The 16,858-nt window shown below is 57.0% G+C and overlaps 1 protein-coding gene across 2 annotated transcripts in view; it reads right to left on the bottom strand.

Moving 5' to 3' along the window:
* SEZ6L (seizure related 6 homolog like) overlaps positions 1-16,858 on the bottom strand; it is a 47,770-nt gene that overhangs the window by 21,323 nt on the left and 9,589 nt on the right. The gene's annotated exons all lie outside the window — the stretch shown is intronic.

The raw sequence follows: 16,858 nt of genomic DNA, 5'->3' as shown, positions 1-16,858 counted from the left end.
GACTCCAGCAAAGCACAATAAACCTCCAACTCACCCCGGGCACTTCATTACAACTAGTTTTACAGATGCTTTAAACAAAAGCACAACTTAATTTTTTGCCTTTCAAATTCTACTAATTAAGGTAGGACCGGAGTGAAAAGGAAGAAAGGAGCTTTTGGATGTGAATCCAGGGGACACTGCTGGGTGATTGCCGTGGGGGAGTTCAGCTCCCCCGGACTCCAACTGCCATTTACATCCCCCTGTGATTTTAACGCCTTTCAACTTCTGCTTCTGATGCCTCAGCAGGAGTTTTGGCGCTGCACAGCCGGCGAGCGCCGTGCCGGGCACACCGCGGTGCAGCCTGCCACAGCGGCGGGTTTACCGGGGCTCTGCTGGTACAGGCTGCGTCAGCTCCTCGGCCCTGCGCACCGCATCGTCAGCTCATCGCAGCTGATTGCATGAGCGCTGGGGCAGAATTGGGGCAGAACGGGGAAGCGGGTGAGTGTCAATGAGCTTGTCCCGCTTGGCTCATGGCGTTGCCCAGGCTGGGGTTGCCTGTTGCTCCTCCTGGCCGGTTTGGGCACCCGAATGCCACCGTCGGCCACGCTCCCCCCTGCCCTGCCCAAGTGTTTTGCATGGGGGGTTCCTGACAGAGAAGGAAGTTTTAGGGGACCTTAAACCCGCCTCGGCAGTGACACCGCAGAGCACAGCTGCTTGTGATGCTGCTGGTGCCCCCGGCCACGCTGCGGCTGCCCCAGCGTGTTGCCTCCCAGTCAGATTTAAGCGCGGATCCCAGGAACACTCGGGTACCCGCTCTGCGTTCTGCAGAGGTGCACGTTCGCTCGGAGCTGACTCGCATGTGTAACGCTCAGCCCCTGCATTAGCTGGATGTGCCGGATCAGGGGCTTTACAGTACTCAGACTCCTACACCGTAAGGTGAGAGCAGCTGCCTGGGATGGACCAGGGACCCCGGCACTGTCACCCCCACATGTGCCAGGAAAAAAAGGGACCCGCAGTGGCAATGGGGTGGCAGAATCTGGCCTTGAACGCCCCAGCCAGCTCCCTCTATAACCAAGCAGTTATTCTTGCTGCAGCTTGTGCAGGGACAAGCAGTGGTCGCTGCTCCAAATGGTCACTCTGCAGCCAAAGGAGCCCAGTGTCACCCCTGGGGGACGCACCGGGGGACGGGGGATACCCCCGGCTGCTAACGTGGCAGCTGCTGCCTGCGGGGTGGCTGCTTCCCACTGAGGGAAACACGAACACGCAGCCTGCTGAAAAACTACTTCTCCATCTTTGGGAAAATCAAAGCAGTTTCTGGCAAGAACTGAAGATAAGGGAAGACAAGAGGGAAAGGCAAAGTCTGGGAGAGTTAGCCGGAAGGATGGAGATCCCAAAATCTGCTTGTCCGAGGCTGGAGATGTATTTTTGCCCAGGTAGGGTGGGAGGGTGCCCTTGGCTGCAGGCAGGCTTGCCTCTCCTCTTGCTGGGCTGTGCCAGGGTGGTCCCCGAGCTGCTCCTCTGTCCCCGAGAGCCCTCGCAGGGGCTGTTGTTACCCAGGTCCGTGGCTCTGGCTCCCCAGGACAGTCGGGGCTCTGCCTGTGCCTGCCCCAAGCCACAGACCCAGCTGCAGACAAGTCCATCCCAGGGCTTCCTGGCCTCTCCCATTATATTTCCCACGGCTTAAAAAATTAATTCTTTAATTAGCAGTGGTTCAGCAAATTCATTACCCGATTCCCTTAGCACATTAGGAGACATTTCACACACGTCGTCTGCAACCACCGACTTGTGTCAGCTCTGAATAATCTCCCCCAGCTCTCCCCTGGGTGCCTCTGTGTCCCCACATGCGCTGCTGGTGGGGGACCCGGGAGCCCCCACGCCCCCCGCCTGTTTCTGGGTGTCTCTGCTTCACTTCCATCCCATCCCCGGGCTGGGCCTGGCCTCCGTGGGCATCCTGCTGAGGAGTGATGGGGGGGAACCGATCCCCAAGGCAGCGCCAGCATCAACTCTCCTTCCCTGACAAGTTTCAAAGGGCTCTCAGAGGTTTTAGCCTCCCTCTTCCAGCCTCTCCAGCTGCCGCTGCTCTGGCCACGGCTCAGCCCATCGGTTTTAGTGCTCTGCAGCAAAACGGTTTCTCCATTATGGAGAAGATGGGGCTGTCAGACAAGAAGGAGGCAGCACAGCCCCGGGAGGCGAGGGCAGGGCACGGGGCTCGCTGGCTGTCGGGACACGGTGGGACAGTTCCTGCAGGAACCTGAGTCCTTAAAGCTGGTGTGTGCTACCCAACCCAGCAAAACAGCATCCCCAGGTTATTTGTCATGTGAACTCTAATTTTTAACGGATGTTGCCATTAAACCATATTTTATGCTTTCAGAAAGTTGACTAATTTCTTATTAGATCCTTTGCCAGGATGCATTTAAACGATTCTGCCCTTAACAAAGCATGAAATAAAACACTCTGTATAGCGACTCTATAATGAGATACTTAACATGCTTTAGTTTGTAAAGGGCAAACGTGTATTTCAGGGAAGTGAAGAACACAGCCAGGCTGGAGTGGGGAGGTGGAGGCACAGGGGGGCCCTGGCACCGCTGATTGATAAGGGCATATTCCACATTACCAGACAGAGAAGCGATTAACGATCTTAACTCCAGATTGCATCGCCACCCCCAAACAGGAGCTAAGCTCCAGCATGTCCCCGAGATGCCTGCTGCCTCCCCAGCACTGCCAGACCCCTCTCCAGCCCCATGTGCCTTGGTGGCTGCCCCATGACCCCCTGTGGCCCCAGCACAGCCCTGGCCCGCTGCTCTCCCTGCTCGCCTGGCTTTCCCACACTCGTGCCAGTGCCTGCCTCGGGAAGGGCAGCACCAGCTCTTCCCTCCCGGAGTGCAGAGGCCCTGCACAAGGAGAGGGTGCTGCTGCCTGCAGAGGTGAGTTCCCCAGCCCGTGGCCTCTCTGGGCCAAGCGAGGCTTTGGGAAAAGCAAAGAGAAGCAGAACCAAGTCTCCTCATCCTCAAGGAAGGATTGCAGCAGGTTTCCATATTTGATATTAGGATAAGGGTGGGCTTTGGTAAGATCCTTCCCGCACTGATCTGAATGCAGATGGTGATTCTCCCACCTCCAAGGGCTACGGGGTAATCACGGTGAGAGATGAGATGTGAAATTGCCCGAGCACCTTTGGTGCATTTCTATCCAGGAGCCAGCCTGGGAGCGCGGGGGGTTGGTGGCTCCCTCTCCCCCCTGCAGGAGCACGGCGGGGCAGCCCGCCCACCTAGTGCCACCAGAGTGCTAAATAAACCCGTGATTTATCATCAGTTCTGTCCATTCACTCTGAGTTGCAGTAGCAAAACTATTATCATGATGGCAGGCAGGAAATGTTGTCAGCACGGGACGGTGGCTTGGGGGGCTCGTAGCTGGGATCTCACACTTTGCTGCCTGCTCCCAGCACGGGACTGGGCACCATTTAACAGCTGTTCACGGCTCTTTAACGTCACCCAGTGCTGGAGGATGCCCAAGCTCCCTGACACTGCCCCAGCCCCACGGGATGCTCATCCAGGCAGAGCAGGATCCTTCCTGGCTGCCAAAATCCATCCTGTTCTCCACAACCAATTGATCCGGAGACACTGAGCTGGTGGAAGAGAGATGATCGTGTTTGACCTTGATCTAATCTGCTAAACCAGCTCCGGAGGAAGTAAATGCTATCGAGATGTACAAGGGGTTTATCTTGTATCTTGATCAGGAGCACTCCACAGGCAGTTCGAGACTGGAAAGGCTTCTCTAAATCCACGAAAGCCTCCAGAAGCGGCCCCTGCAGCCCCCACTCCCCCCAGGCATGGCGCAGCCCCCGAAGCACCGCGCTCCGCACAGCGGCATTGGCACAGGCGGCTGCTCCTGCAAGATGGGACAGAAATGTCCAGGACAGTTTGGAGCATGAGTGACCTTAATGCAAAACGACAGCTCATCTTCAGGTCTATTCTGGGATCTGCCTAGATACCGGCATGTAAACACTGAGGAAGGAAGCTCAGCTCCGGGGAGGACGTCTCCAACCAGCTTTCACTCCCCCATGGTTTATACTTAGCCGCTGTCGGAAGCGCTCGCTCCTCTGCGGGGCACCAGTGCCGAGCGTGCCGTGGCGCGCCGGGGAGTGCGCGGGCTGCGCGCCGGCCAGGGCTGGCAGCGGGGACACAGCCCCCGTCCCCAGGGCTGGGGGGATGGCACAGGGCTCTTGAGAGGCAGCAGGGCAGGAGGGGTGGCAGGGCAAGGCAGGCAGGGCAGGCAGGGCAGGGGCTCCCCTCACCCAGACCCAGCACTGACCTGGGTGCTTGCCAGGCACCAGCCACCCGCCCACCTGAGCAGCACCGTCAGCTGCTCACCGAGGGCCTTTGGCACCAAAAGCATCCTTAAATCTATGTAAATGGGTACAGAGGCCTCTTTGAAACTTGCTTTTGGAGCGAGGACATTTAATGACCTCAAAGCCCAACATACCTGTGCTCTGTGCTCTGATACCCATGCAATCCTTCTGCCCATACAAAGAACCACTAATTATTCTGACAATATCTTTTCAGGTGCAAACAGCCTTTTCTTTTGCATTTTAGGACAGTTTTATCTTGCTCTTTTGAAGAATTTTCACAGAATCCCAGAATCATCTCGGTTGGAAAAGCCCTTGAAGCTCCTCCAGCCCAACCATGAACCTCACACTGACCGTTCCCAACTCCACCAGATCCCTCAGCGCTGGGTCAACGCGACTCTTCAACCCCTCCAGGGATGGGGACTCCCCCCCTTCCCTGGGCAGCCCGTTCCAATGGGCTTGTTTTCCCACTACTCAGAAATAAATCTGCTTATTGCCTGTGATCTGTGAGCACGCAGCGACTGATTTTGGATTGTGGCCTGGAATTTGCCGTGATGGCCCAGGCACGATGTAATGTATTAAGCAAAAGACTAAGATTGCAAGGCCAGGCGAATGAAAGAAAACTGATTAAACGTGAGCTCAAGCTCTCCCCTTTGCCACAATTTCATGGCTATCAGCTCTTCTTCTCCACAAAAGTGACCCACCACCGACACGGCAGGAGATGATGCTTCTGGACATGGAATTTCCAGGCAGAACCCGCCGTCAGACCTGCCCTGCCCCGCTGGCTCTGCAGGACGGGCGCCAGCACGGTGCTGCAGCACGGGCGGGACCTCGGCTGCAGGGTGCTCAGCGTCAGGGCAGGAGCCACTCCTGGGGACGGTGCCCAGGGACCCAGTGACTGTCATCTCTGCGACATCAGCCCCAGCACGCAGGAAAGCCGGCGGCTCTCACCACGGCCACGCTGCCAGTGTGTCTGTGACACGGCAAGTCCCCACGTCCCGTCCTGGCGCCACGCTGCACAGCCACGTCATGGGAGGCTCAGCCCTGGGTCCCCACAGTGCACAGACCCACCTGCCGCAGCCTCCCCAACCCCAAAGCTTCCCCCCCCGTGCAAGAGGGTCCCCAGGAGCCCCGCAGCCCCAGCTGAGGGGACAGGCCCGTGTCCCGTGGCCAGCAACGGCAGACGTGCTGCTCCAGAGGTGCCGCGACTGGAGAGAGCCGGGCAAATCTGATTGCTGCTGATATCTCAGCCAGAGGGGCTTAGAGGAATTAGGGAGCTGCAAATGCTTGATAAAAGGATGCTGAAATAATCACAAAGCACTCATTTTGCTGCTGTGCTCCTGAAAGAGCTAAACCATGAGTAGCCCTATCGCCGGGTTCCCATTACTAATGCCGATGCTATCGCTGCCTGGCTGCGAGCGCCCGTTCCCAGGCTGCCGGAGGATGGCAGCTTGATTGCTCGAGTTCAGTAGTCACCGTCCTGAAGGTTTCAGCGATCTGATTATACCAGAAGCCCTGAGAAGCTTATATGGATGCTATTAATGGCGGCGTTCAGCCCCCGTGCTCTGCCTGTGTGATGGGCTTAGGCGGATTGACGCTGTGCTGGGACTGGCTAATCCTGTCCAGAGCTGCTTCTGCTGCAGACGTCTTGCCCGAGCCCGCCCTGAGAGCTGGGACTGATCCTGCACACCCCTCCCCACACCTCTGCAGGCCCCCAGCCCCATGCCAGCTCTGGGGGTGCCCTGCTTTTGGGAACAAGCCCCCTTTAAGGGTCTGTGGGAGCAGCTGGCCCCACTCTGCAATAAAGCCAGGCCCAGGTGGATAAGCCTGGCTTGTGCATAGGGCTTCCTAGGGGCAGGACTGTGGGCTCAGCCTGCTCTGGGGGGGGCATTTCTCTAAGTCAGGGGATGCTGCTGAGATCTGCCGTGCTGGGGTGGAACGTGCCAGCTACCCAGGGGCAGGGACTGTGAAGACCACGAGCCCTTGTGCATCTGTGAGGTCAGGCGAGGCGGGGGCTGACCGCGGCTGGGGAAGGGGCTCTTTGCGGGGCAAGTGCTTGAGCACGGCACGTGGCACTGCCCTGGTACAGAGAGCCCGTGCTCAGGGATGCCTTGTGCCAGCAGAGCTGCTCCACACCAGGTGGGGACAGACAATAAGCTTTCCTTTAAAAAGATGCTGCCTTGATTTATTTGCAGAGTATGGTTCAATTTTTTTATCGTGTTCCCTTCCTTGAACCCTGTGAAGGGTGCGATGGGTGGCACGGCGGGGACCGGGGCAGCGAGAGGAGGGGATGAACCCCAAGAGATGGTTCATCTCAGCCTTGCCGTGGGCTCCGTTGGCAGGTGAAACGGGGCAATCAATAGCCATAACGAGCCCAACTGCCCCCACACACTGTCCAGCACCACTTGCCCGACATGAAGGATGTGCTCAGGAGCAGAGGCTCCCTCCCCTCCTGGGCTCAGGCGAGTGAGAGGCCAAGGCCGGGCAGCTTGGGCAGGTCTCCTGGAGCTGTGGGGCTCCCAGCCGCCCCCTGAAGCTGCTCCCATGGCTGCGCCGGTTCTGCCATCAACAGGGGAGCCCGGCAGCCTCTGCTGCAGCCTGGCTGTCGGGATGCTGCAGCCGGTCTGGTTAGGCCAAATCTGTCTTCCCAAACATAGAGGCTTCTTCCCTTATCCCCTTGAAGCCTGCACTGCACGCAGGTGAAAGCCCGTGATGGTGAGCAGATGAAAGAACAGGTTGAACTCTCAGAATTACCCCCAGAATTACCAGTTACTGCCAGGTCGATGAAGGAGGGTTGGTGGGTGCCACTATTTAGCACGATGGGAGAAACTGGATCACGCTTGCACGGGGGTGTGTGAACACTCGCATGGGGCTGCTGCAGCAGTGGTGCCCGCCGGCAGCCGTGTCTGCTGGGGAGAGCTTGCTGCCTGCTTGCAGGCAGAGGCAGGGGTGCTGAGTCTGGCAGGGGCTGAGTCTGGCAGCAGCGGTGCTGCTCCTGCCGCTGCCCTCACTGCCAGGCATGCCGAGCTCCTGCCCTCCAACCTGCCCTCAGCACACCGTGGCAGCTCAGGAATGCTGCTAATTAAACCCAAAACTTCCTTCTGCGGGTTCATACAGGGCTGATCCAGATCTGGGATAAAAAAGGGGGGTCGAGGCCGGTCTCTGATGCAACCCCACGGCGACGGAGGGCTGTGTGGGTGGGAAGGGGCAGCGTGGGCCCCGTGCACGTGGTGCTGTTCCGGGAGCTCTGTCCCACGCCGATCTCCACCACCCGCCGTACAGATTTCACCGTCGGGGAGAAAAATACAGAGGGTTTGAGTGTGAACTAAGGATCTGGAAAAAAAGCAGGTTGGGTCCGTCAAAACACTCTGGTGTGATGGATTGGAAATGCTTTGGTTTGGTTTCAGATTTTAAAAGATTTTTTTGCCTTAAATCTTGAAAAGCAGAAAAACCTGAATCAAAACAGACTTTCATTTCCAAAATGTCAAAACAGACCGATACAGCCTTGATGGCTGCCTGCCTCCAAACAGGAGATTTGAAACCTGCTCTTTCCTGCGGTTACAATTTCAGCAAATTAAGTTTTTTTCCAGTGGGGAAAAAAAGTTTTCCTCAAGAGCATCCTGACAGTTCAACCCATAAGCAAATAAAATAGTAGCAATCTGATCATTGGTGAGTCATCCCTGTGGGAGTGTAGATAAACGCAGACAGAGCAGTATCTGCCCATCGCATCGGGTGTTTCTGAGCCGCTCGCCCGTGTAAAGGTGGTTTTGTGCCGCGGCAGCCGGTGAGGCAGGAGCAGGAAGGCTGGTGGATGGCTTTCAACCAAACAGTCATATTGCAGTTGGAGAAAATAGGAAAGAATTCTCCTCTGGTGTGGAGCCCAGCGTGGCACAAGGGATGCAGGAGCGGTGCCCATCCCCAGGCCCTGCGGGGATGACAGCCCAGGGGTGTGGGGAGCCGCAAGACTTCAGTGCTCGGGAAGACGTGGACGTTGTGCCTCCAAGGGTGGTAAAAGTGCCCTGCAGCGGTTCCCAGGGCTTGGGTGAAGTGTGTAGCTCTTAAAAATAAATGCTGGGGTGCTCTGGGGTGCGTGGGGCTCCGGAGCTGGCTGCGGCGGGTGGAGCCGGCCAGCCTGCCCTCGCCAGAGCTGTCCCAAAGAGCAATGAATCCCCAGGTAATTCAGAGGAAAACGGATGCCCAGGCTCGGCTCGGGAGGAGGCTGCAGCTGGGGTCAAGGAGCTTCGGGACCTGTCTGCCTCCCACTCCTGTGGGCATCTGGGCGTCCCTCCTGGGCAGTCCCCGAGTGCCGCCGCGTCTGCGGCGCGGGCTGTAACGAGCTCCTGAATCGCTGATTTGATCCTGCCCTGGGGCTGGGGCTGCACTGGGCTCAGGCTGAGGACCCGGCTGGGCGCTGGGGCTCCCGGGGCGGGAGGGGTCAGGGCACTTCTCCTTCCATTTCCATGAATTTCCTAATGCCGCAGAGACTCCCGTGGCTCTGGGGAGTTTCCGAACTGCTTTAAAATGCTGTTAAATTGGCCATGTGCAGGGGTTTATTTATGCTCCTAGGACTGTGGTCTGAATATTTCATTTTAAAATTTACATCTGTGTCACGAGCAATGCTCAAATAAGGTTGCCATGGAAACCCCTCATTACCGGGCGAGGATGCTGGCAGCGGTGCCTGGCCGGAGGAGCCGTGGCCGGGAAGGACCGGGCTCCCCTCCCCGCTGCCCACCCGGCCGTGACTCCTGCGCACAGCAGCAAACCTGCTTTGGCTGTAAAGACAAACAAGAGGAAAAGCATTTCCCCGGCGCCCGCTGCCCCTGGTCAGAGCGGGGCTTGGAGAGATGCTCGGGGACCTGCAGCGCTGGCAAGGGACAGCAGGCTGGGACACGGTCCTGGGTGGCCCCAGTTCTGGGCTGAGACAGGCAGAAAAGCCCCGTGGACTGGCCGTGGGCGAGGGGTTTCTGGTCACGGGCAGGAGCGGTGGGTTCAGGCTCACAGGCGGGGGCAATATTCTGACAGTGAAACGCTCTTTTAAAAACCCGCTGTAGTGGCAAATCTACACTGCTCGTGCCTGGGAGCAAGGATGCTGTCAGGAATATGGGAATTAAACTTGCAAACCTCTCCCTCCCGTGCTCCAGAGAAGCTCGTAACGGCTCTAACGATCTGCAGCGGCCTGACAGATGCCTGGAAATTACACACTTCTCCAAGCTACGAGGAAAATGGATTTTCCTCCCCAGTGCTGCTTCGCAGAGCTGGAATCAATGAGACTTTGATGCTGAGACATTTGTTTCAGCTGCATCAGCTCCCCCTGGGCACCCTCCACACCCGTGGCTTTGGGGGGACCTGCCGGTGCTCCCCCCTCGCTCCCGGAGCCTCTGCTGTGGGTCCCCATGTCCCCATGATGCCCTGGCACCCCGCACCCCCCAGCATCCTCCTCGGCACGGAGCAGCCCCCCGGGGATGAACCAGCCCAGGCTGGGAAATGCCCAGCTCCTTCCCAAAGGGACACAAGTGCCCACGAGCCGGGTGGCTGCTCCGCTGCAGGAGGAGCAGCAGCCGCTAACAAGGAAGAGGAATTAAAGAGGCTCATCCAATTACGGAGGAATCAAGAGATTTACAGCGTGGAAACGATACAACCTGTCACGTGCTGACTTGTCCCGGCTTGGTACTGCCTCTGCTGCCTCCCCAGCTGATGGGTGTGATTAATTATTTTGATATTTCAGCGGAGATGCACGGGCTGATGGGGACCATGGAGCAGGGGAGCAAAGCCATTAGGGAGAGCGGTGCTTTGATGCAGATGTTTATGTGAGTTCATCGCAGTTTTTTATAATATCAAATGTAAGAAAGACACGATCTCTGCCTTGTTGTGAGCAGATAGGCCTGTCTGAAACAAGTAACAGGGTGGTTTTAAGGAGTAATTCATTTTTTTGAAAGCTGATCCTCACTAGGTGCAAACAGAAAGTTTCCCGTAGAGTTTTCTCGTCTTCCTGGTAAATCCCCGGTGCCAAATCTCCAACTTTGGCCAGATGCACCCCCAGACTGGCCCCAGCCAGCACCAGACATGGACCCCCCGGGGTGGGGGAGACCTGCCATGCCCCTGCTCTCTCCCATCCTCTGCTGCCGTGTCCACCCGGGTGTCCCTGCTCGGGGGGCGCTTGTCACGAGGATGAAGGAACAAAGGCAAATTGATCCTGTGGCTCTCCTGGGCTCCACGGCCGGGATGCTCATTCCTCAGGGCCTGCCCAGGGAGAGGAAACTCAGTATGTTGGCAGCTTTTCAGGATACAAATTGAACTGGGGGAAGAGAAGCTTCTTCTTTCTCAACCAATCATCCAGCCTAGTCGTCTATATCAGGGTATAAAATTAAATGGGTTCCTAAAGAGAGAGTATATTTAGATACAAAAAGCCCATTCTAGTCAGCTATCTGAGACTAAAATAATTAATCTCCCATCACTGTTAAGATGCAGCGGAGCAGATCTTGAGAAGCGAGTGCTGCGATTAACTCTTTGGGAGCAGGTCAGCTCTGTGAAATGCAGCTCGTGCTCTGCTCTGTGCCACGACGGGTCCTGCCACCTCCTGCCCCGGCTGGGCTGTGCTTGGCTTCGCCTCTGCCACGCCACGCAGTGCCACGTCACACAGTGCCACGCCACGCAGTGCCACGCCACGCCAGTGCCTCTCAATTCCTGTGCTCCACAAGCCAATGTGTTGTCAGAGTTGCTCTGCCCCATCACTGCCTCTTGGGTGATGGAGGGGACTTGGGAGCTGCAGCAGGGATGCAGGAGCCCTGGCAGGGATGTAGGAGCTGCAGCAGGGATGCAGCAGCCACAGTAGGGATGCAGGAGCTGCAGTGGGGATGGAGGAGCCACAGCAGGGATGCAGGAGCCGCAGCAGGACTGCAGCCCAGGTCTCAGCAGCTCTGCTCTAAGGCGGGACACTGCTCGCAGGGAGTGCGCCAGGAGCCCGCTGTGCCTGCAGCCCCGACCACTGTGCCAGGGATCCCCCGGGGCTGCCGGCTGGCTGGGGGGGGTCGGCACGCCACGGCTTTGCCCCTGACACCTCCTCTCCCCGCTGCACCGATGTCCCCGAGCCACGGGAGCACCCCTTGCCATGCTGACCAGGGGCTCTGCGGGCTCTGACAGTGTCCCTTGGCCCTGAGCACCCCTGCAGGGCACCGCGCTCATGTCCCTGGCTGTCCCCACCTCGGCCAGGGGGGCACCAGGCTGGGGGACACCGGGGCATCCACCAGCCACACCAGAACCACACTAGCTACTGTCCACCAGCTTTAGTTAAAACTCCTTGCGTCTGGGGACGGCCGGCAAAAAATTACAAGACACACAGCCATAAAACATCTGGAGAGACAAAGTTTAGACTAATTATAATAGATGACTGTTTCTCTGCCTGGCTATAAATCATTCAAGCTCTCACTTCCAGGCAGTCACATCCATGGATTACCTGACTATTCAAAACCTCCTTATGTTGTTCTACCTGTCTGGAGTGTGTTCATGGCTTGGTTTGATTTGATTTCCACGCCGGAATGGGAAATAGGAAATGACAATATAACATTAGAGATGTGGGTGACCAGAACAGCCCCGAGCTCGTGCCTCAGCATCGCTGCCCTCCACTCCTCGGGCTGGGCGAGCCGGAGGATTTGGTTTCTGCCCGAGCTAAAGGCACAGCTTCTGCATCGACTGCAAGGCATGGGGTAGAGCTGAGCTGCCTTTTGAAAATCTGTTTGGCAACGCTTTATATTTCTTGCAAAATGTAAGAGGAATCACAGTGTGGCTCTAGTCCAAGCCCCTGAGAGAAGAACAGATAGAGGCAGCCTCCTCGGGCTCAGGACGCTGCCTCCCCGCCGTAGCAGCAGGGGAGGACGCAGCTGGTACTGCCGCTGCCCGTGGCTGCTGTCCTCCTGTGTTTTTTTCCAGGGGTACCCCAAAAGCACAGGGTTTTCTTTTTGGAGTACCTCAGAACATGCCCTGGGGCTTCTCAGGGTGGGATTTGAAGCCCACCAACTCCTGGCCATCTCCCCGGGGTGCAGAGGTGCCCCGGAGCCACGGGGGCGGCGCAGGCGAAGCCTGGCACGGGGGGACGTGACGTTCCTTGTTCTCCCCGCAGGATGAACGGGGCTTTTCCCTCCATGGGGACGCAGCACCCGGCGATGGCACTGCGGAGAGCTGGGCAGAGCTGGAGATGCTCAGGGCAAGGGAAAGGGGAGAGAGCTGGAGATTCCTTTTACCCCAGGCTGTGCCTTCATCCCCTGCACCCCCCAGACCCCATGCATGGCCCGCTTCTCCCCCTCCAGGGACAAAGTGGGGTGTCAGCTCTGCCTTTTGTGGGGCCAGGCATCGCCGTCAGTATGTCCCACTGAAGGCTGCAGGAGGCGTCTCCCCAGAGGAGCTGCCCTGGGAGGAGAAACTTTTTCCCCAAGCAACGCTTTTCATTGTGTTTTCTCCTCTCACCGAGGTCCTGCAGAAACCTGCCCGCCTGCTGCCTGCTACTGCCTGCAACTGCATCGTGCCCTTGAAAAGACCCTGTTGTACTCCTCTGAAATTATGTAGCTCTGGCGGCTAATGATTCCTGACAGATTGCGAACAGTCCCGCTGCTAGCAATCAGGAAGGCAGGAAAAGTGTTGGGTTACTGATGTTTGTGGTTATTACAGTTATTGGACTCCATCGATTACGGGGACGGGCCGTGCCACGGAGGCTGTTAGTAACTAGGGCAAAGCCCGGCGCTCCCCGTTCCCACGGCGCTGCCGGCCTGGCACACCCCGGCCAGGCAGAGCCATCGCAGCTCGGACCCGCACGGGGCCGAGGGGCAGGACACGCTCTGCTCCCCAACGTCCCGTAACAGCCCCCAACACCGCCAGGCAGACGGGATGCAGTTTGTCAGCCAGTCACCTCCTCCATTACTTAGTCTTTTCCCTCTAAAGAAAGTAATAAAGTGCACTTCAGCTGCCGGATCCTCATTATGTCAAAACAATTTGGGCTCTGGCAGCGCGGCGGCTCCGCGTGTCAGCCGGCACAACCCGCCGCTCAGCGCCCAGCACCGCGCACCCAGCCCTGCCGTGCCGCGGGAGGCACCGGTGCACTGGCTTCCTTTTTTCAGAAACGAACCTGTTTTCAGACAAGATTTGGCGGAAGAAATATAAAATTAGATTTTTAAACTTTTCTCAGTAAAAACGGAGTCGTTCTGCTGGGGGCAGAGCAGCAGCTTGGGGCTGGCAGAGGCTTTGCCACCCAGCCCACCCCAGGTCCATCACTGCAGGGCGGCGGGGCTGCTGCTAGTGCTCCTCTCAGTCCTCACTTCGTTTCCAGTGACGCTTTTTTTTTTTTATATAATTAATTGTCAGCTCTATCAGTCATCAGTGATTTGTGTTTTAAAGATGTCCTGGCAGAACTAATTCCATTTCTGCACTGTGCCATGCTGGATGATGATAACCTATGTACAGCTTCTCCCACAGAGCCTGATGATGAGCCGCTGCACTTTATTTTAATTAATACAGAGAGCAAATATATTTTCATTAGCTATTGGGATGTCAGGAGAGAAGCACAGTGCTCCTGCATGGCAAGTAGCAGCGGCGCCTTCACTCCCACAGCAGGGTGCAGCCCCCAGCCCTTCCTGGTCCTCTGCCTGGCTCCAGCCACCTCCACATCCCTGCGCATCCCTGCGCATCCCTGCGCACCCACATACACCCATCTAGCACCAGCCGGACAGGTGCAGGGCAGAGAGTTTCCCACCAGCCTGCTATCATGACACGACCCAGCAGACTCTGAAAAAAAGCTGCTTTAGCCCCCGGGGCGGGGGGGGGGCAGTGCCTGCAGGGCGAGAGCTCTCTTTGGCCGGGCTGTGCCCTCAGACAAAGCCTCTCCCGGCTCCCTCCTCCCTCCCGTGCAGGAGCACATGCAATTATAAGGCGCGTCCGTAATTTCTGAAATTTAGAACAATTAAGCTGGCTCCCTGGTATTTCTGACGAAAGCAGCCCCTTGTTCCCCAAGGAAGTAACAGTCTTCCTTGACCTCTGCTCTATTATTCCGTTTGATTGATCTTAATTATATCAGAAAGGATAATGATAGTCTTTGTGGGGGTGCAAGTACACTGGGAACAAAGCTGACAGGCTCTTTGTTGAGGGCTGCTCGGGCAGCGATGGCGGGCACGGCCGCTGCGCCCAGCTGTCGAGGTGCTGGGCACCCGGTCCTCCGCTCCCAGGGCACCGCTGACCCCCGTGTTCCCCCAAAACAGAGAAGCAGAAGGCTAAAAGCATATTGTAAACACACGAAGAGGAGCTGGCCCCCTGGCTGGACCATGGCAAGTGGCAGAGAGTGTGTCTCTGCTGCCGTGACTCACAGCAGGGGTGACCCCCACACCAGAGGCTCCAGCTGGGTCCCACCAGGCTCAGGGCACCCCCACCCTTCCCTCCCCATCCCAGGTGAGGGGTGCTGTGCCCCCCCAGGGGCTTTGTTGTGTTTCACCACGTGAGAGTGTACAAGGACGCTGATCAGGGGCAGGGAAATGCATCTCCCTCCTGAGGGACTGGGCAATACAGCCTTCCTCCACCCCCAAGAATTCCTTAAATAGAAAAATCAGAAACCACAAATATGTAAATGATTGCCTGTTTTGTTCATTAATCACAGCTGGATTGAGTTAAATGAAAAAGCCCTTAAATGCCAGCCCTTGAGCTTCTTCCTACCACCAGCCCTGTCTTGGTGGGTGTGCTGGGGACCTGGACCTGGACCTGGACCTGGACCTGGACCTGGACCTGGACCTGGACCTGGACCTGGACCTGGCTGTGCTGCAGGAGCATCTCTCTGGGGGCAGCTCTTCACTTTGCAGTGTTTCTGCTCCCACCAAAGCAGCTCTGGCTGCAGGTGACACTGGGCAGCTCCAGCTCGGGGAGGAGCAGCACTTGACAAGCCTCTCCAGAAGAGCTTTGATATTTGAATCGGCGTGCGGAGAGGGGCTCTGTCAGATGTTCCTCATCTATCCTTGTAAAACACGCATGTCACATCGCCGGCGCGGGTGCATGTCTCCTGGCAATATTATTATTTTTGACACACCCTGCTGATTGGGAAATGCAGTGAGAAAGTACCTGACTCTGTTCTTCCCAGCAGGTAATGAATCAGCAAATTATAAAAAACAGTGTGTCATCTGGCCTGGGTAAGTTTTTTTTCTACTGCTGCTATTGGTTCTGTTCCTACGGGGTAATTGTCATTTTTAATGTACTTTTGATAGCAGTGTAGTATGATTAAAATAAGCACATCTGGGAAATAAACCTGTTTTTAAGGATTGCCTTTTTGATATGCAAAATTAAATGCTTAGGGAAGGACCAGCTCCTGCTGAAGGGGACCTGGGCTGTCCCCACGTGGGGACGGTCCCCCCCAGGTCCCGCTCCGAGCTGGCAGCAGCTGCAGGGCTGTCCCTTGCAAACAGCCCCGTGGCTCAGCACCTCCCTGGGCATCGCTCCCCCTGAAACAACGGTCACATCCTGCACCTGTGGCTGCAGGTGCTCGGCAGGAGCCCCCAAGGTGCAGCGTAGCCTGGTGCAGCAGCAGGTCAGGAGGCCGTGGCTTGGGGCTGAAACGCATCAGCTAATTTCATGGGAGTAGGAAGAGCGGCTGCAGGTTCAACATAAACCTGTAACGTGTATTTTCCATCAGAGAATGCTCCGGCCTGTAGCTGGGAATGGTGCTGGGGGGTCTTCAGGAGGAATTTTTCAGAGCTGAATGCCTTTTTCAGAGTTGACTCTAACTCTGAGCTCATAGTCCTGACTTTGAGCAGAGCCTTTGCTATTCGTTCAGGCTTCTTGTTTTGATCAGAGATGTGATGCTGTATAATTTAAGAAAGGCTTTGCTTGTGAGGCCAGTTTGATGCATGTGGAGTGGAAATGTGAAAAAAACACAGCCCTTGCCCGTGCAAGCCCGCTCAAATAATCTGAGTCACTCGAGGAGATGTTATTTGCCATGACTCAACTCCATTTGTGTGGTTGGGTGACAACGTACCACCGAGGGGGGATGAGCTGCGCTCGCCCAGCCCTGCATCCCCCCGGCAGAGCTGGGCACTTCCCGCCATGGAGCAGCATCTCCTGCTCGTGTTTCACCAGCAGCACCCAGAGCCGCCCGCAGCCCAGCACCACCACCCTCTTCTCATGGGCACACCTGCCTTTCTGCTGCCCTGGTTTTAGCTCTTTGCTTTGCGAGAGCCGGCTCCTCACGGCCTAGGTGGCCATGCCGGGGCTGAAAACGGGCAGCCTTGCAGATTCCTGAGCCTGGCACATTTTTTCCAGATCCTGAGGCGCGCACGGTGCCCGCAGGAAACATCGGACGTCTTGCTGGGTTGCTGGTGAGCGGAGTGAGGTGCTGGTCCTGCCATAGCTTGGCTCCCAGTCTCACGGCTGCTGATGGCAACGGAGCGGCAGCGACGCCGTTGTCGGAGCAAGGTGCCTCTGCCCAGCCCCTCGCCACACCAGTAACACCCCAAAACGGCTCTGCCCTTGCTCTGCCTGCACACACAGAGCCCCAAAACCTCGGCTCTGTGCAAG

This window comes from Strix uralensis, chromosome 17 (genome assembly GCF_047716275.1).
Source record: "Strix uralensis isolate ZFMK-TIS-50842 chromosome 17, bStrUra1, whole genome shotgun sequence".
Lineage (NCBI taxonomy): Eukaryota > Metazoa > Chordata > Aves > Strigiformes > Strigidae > Strix > Strix uralensis.
Note: the sequence above shows the minus strand (reverse complement) of the source record. Positions and strands in the feature narration are given on the sequence as shown.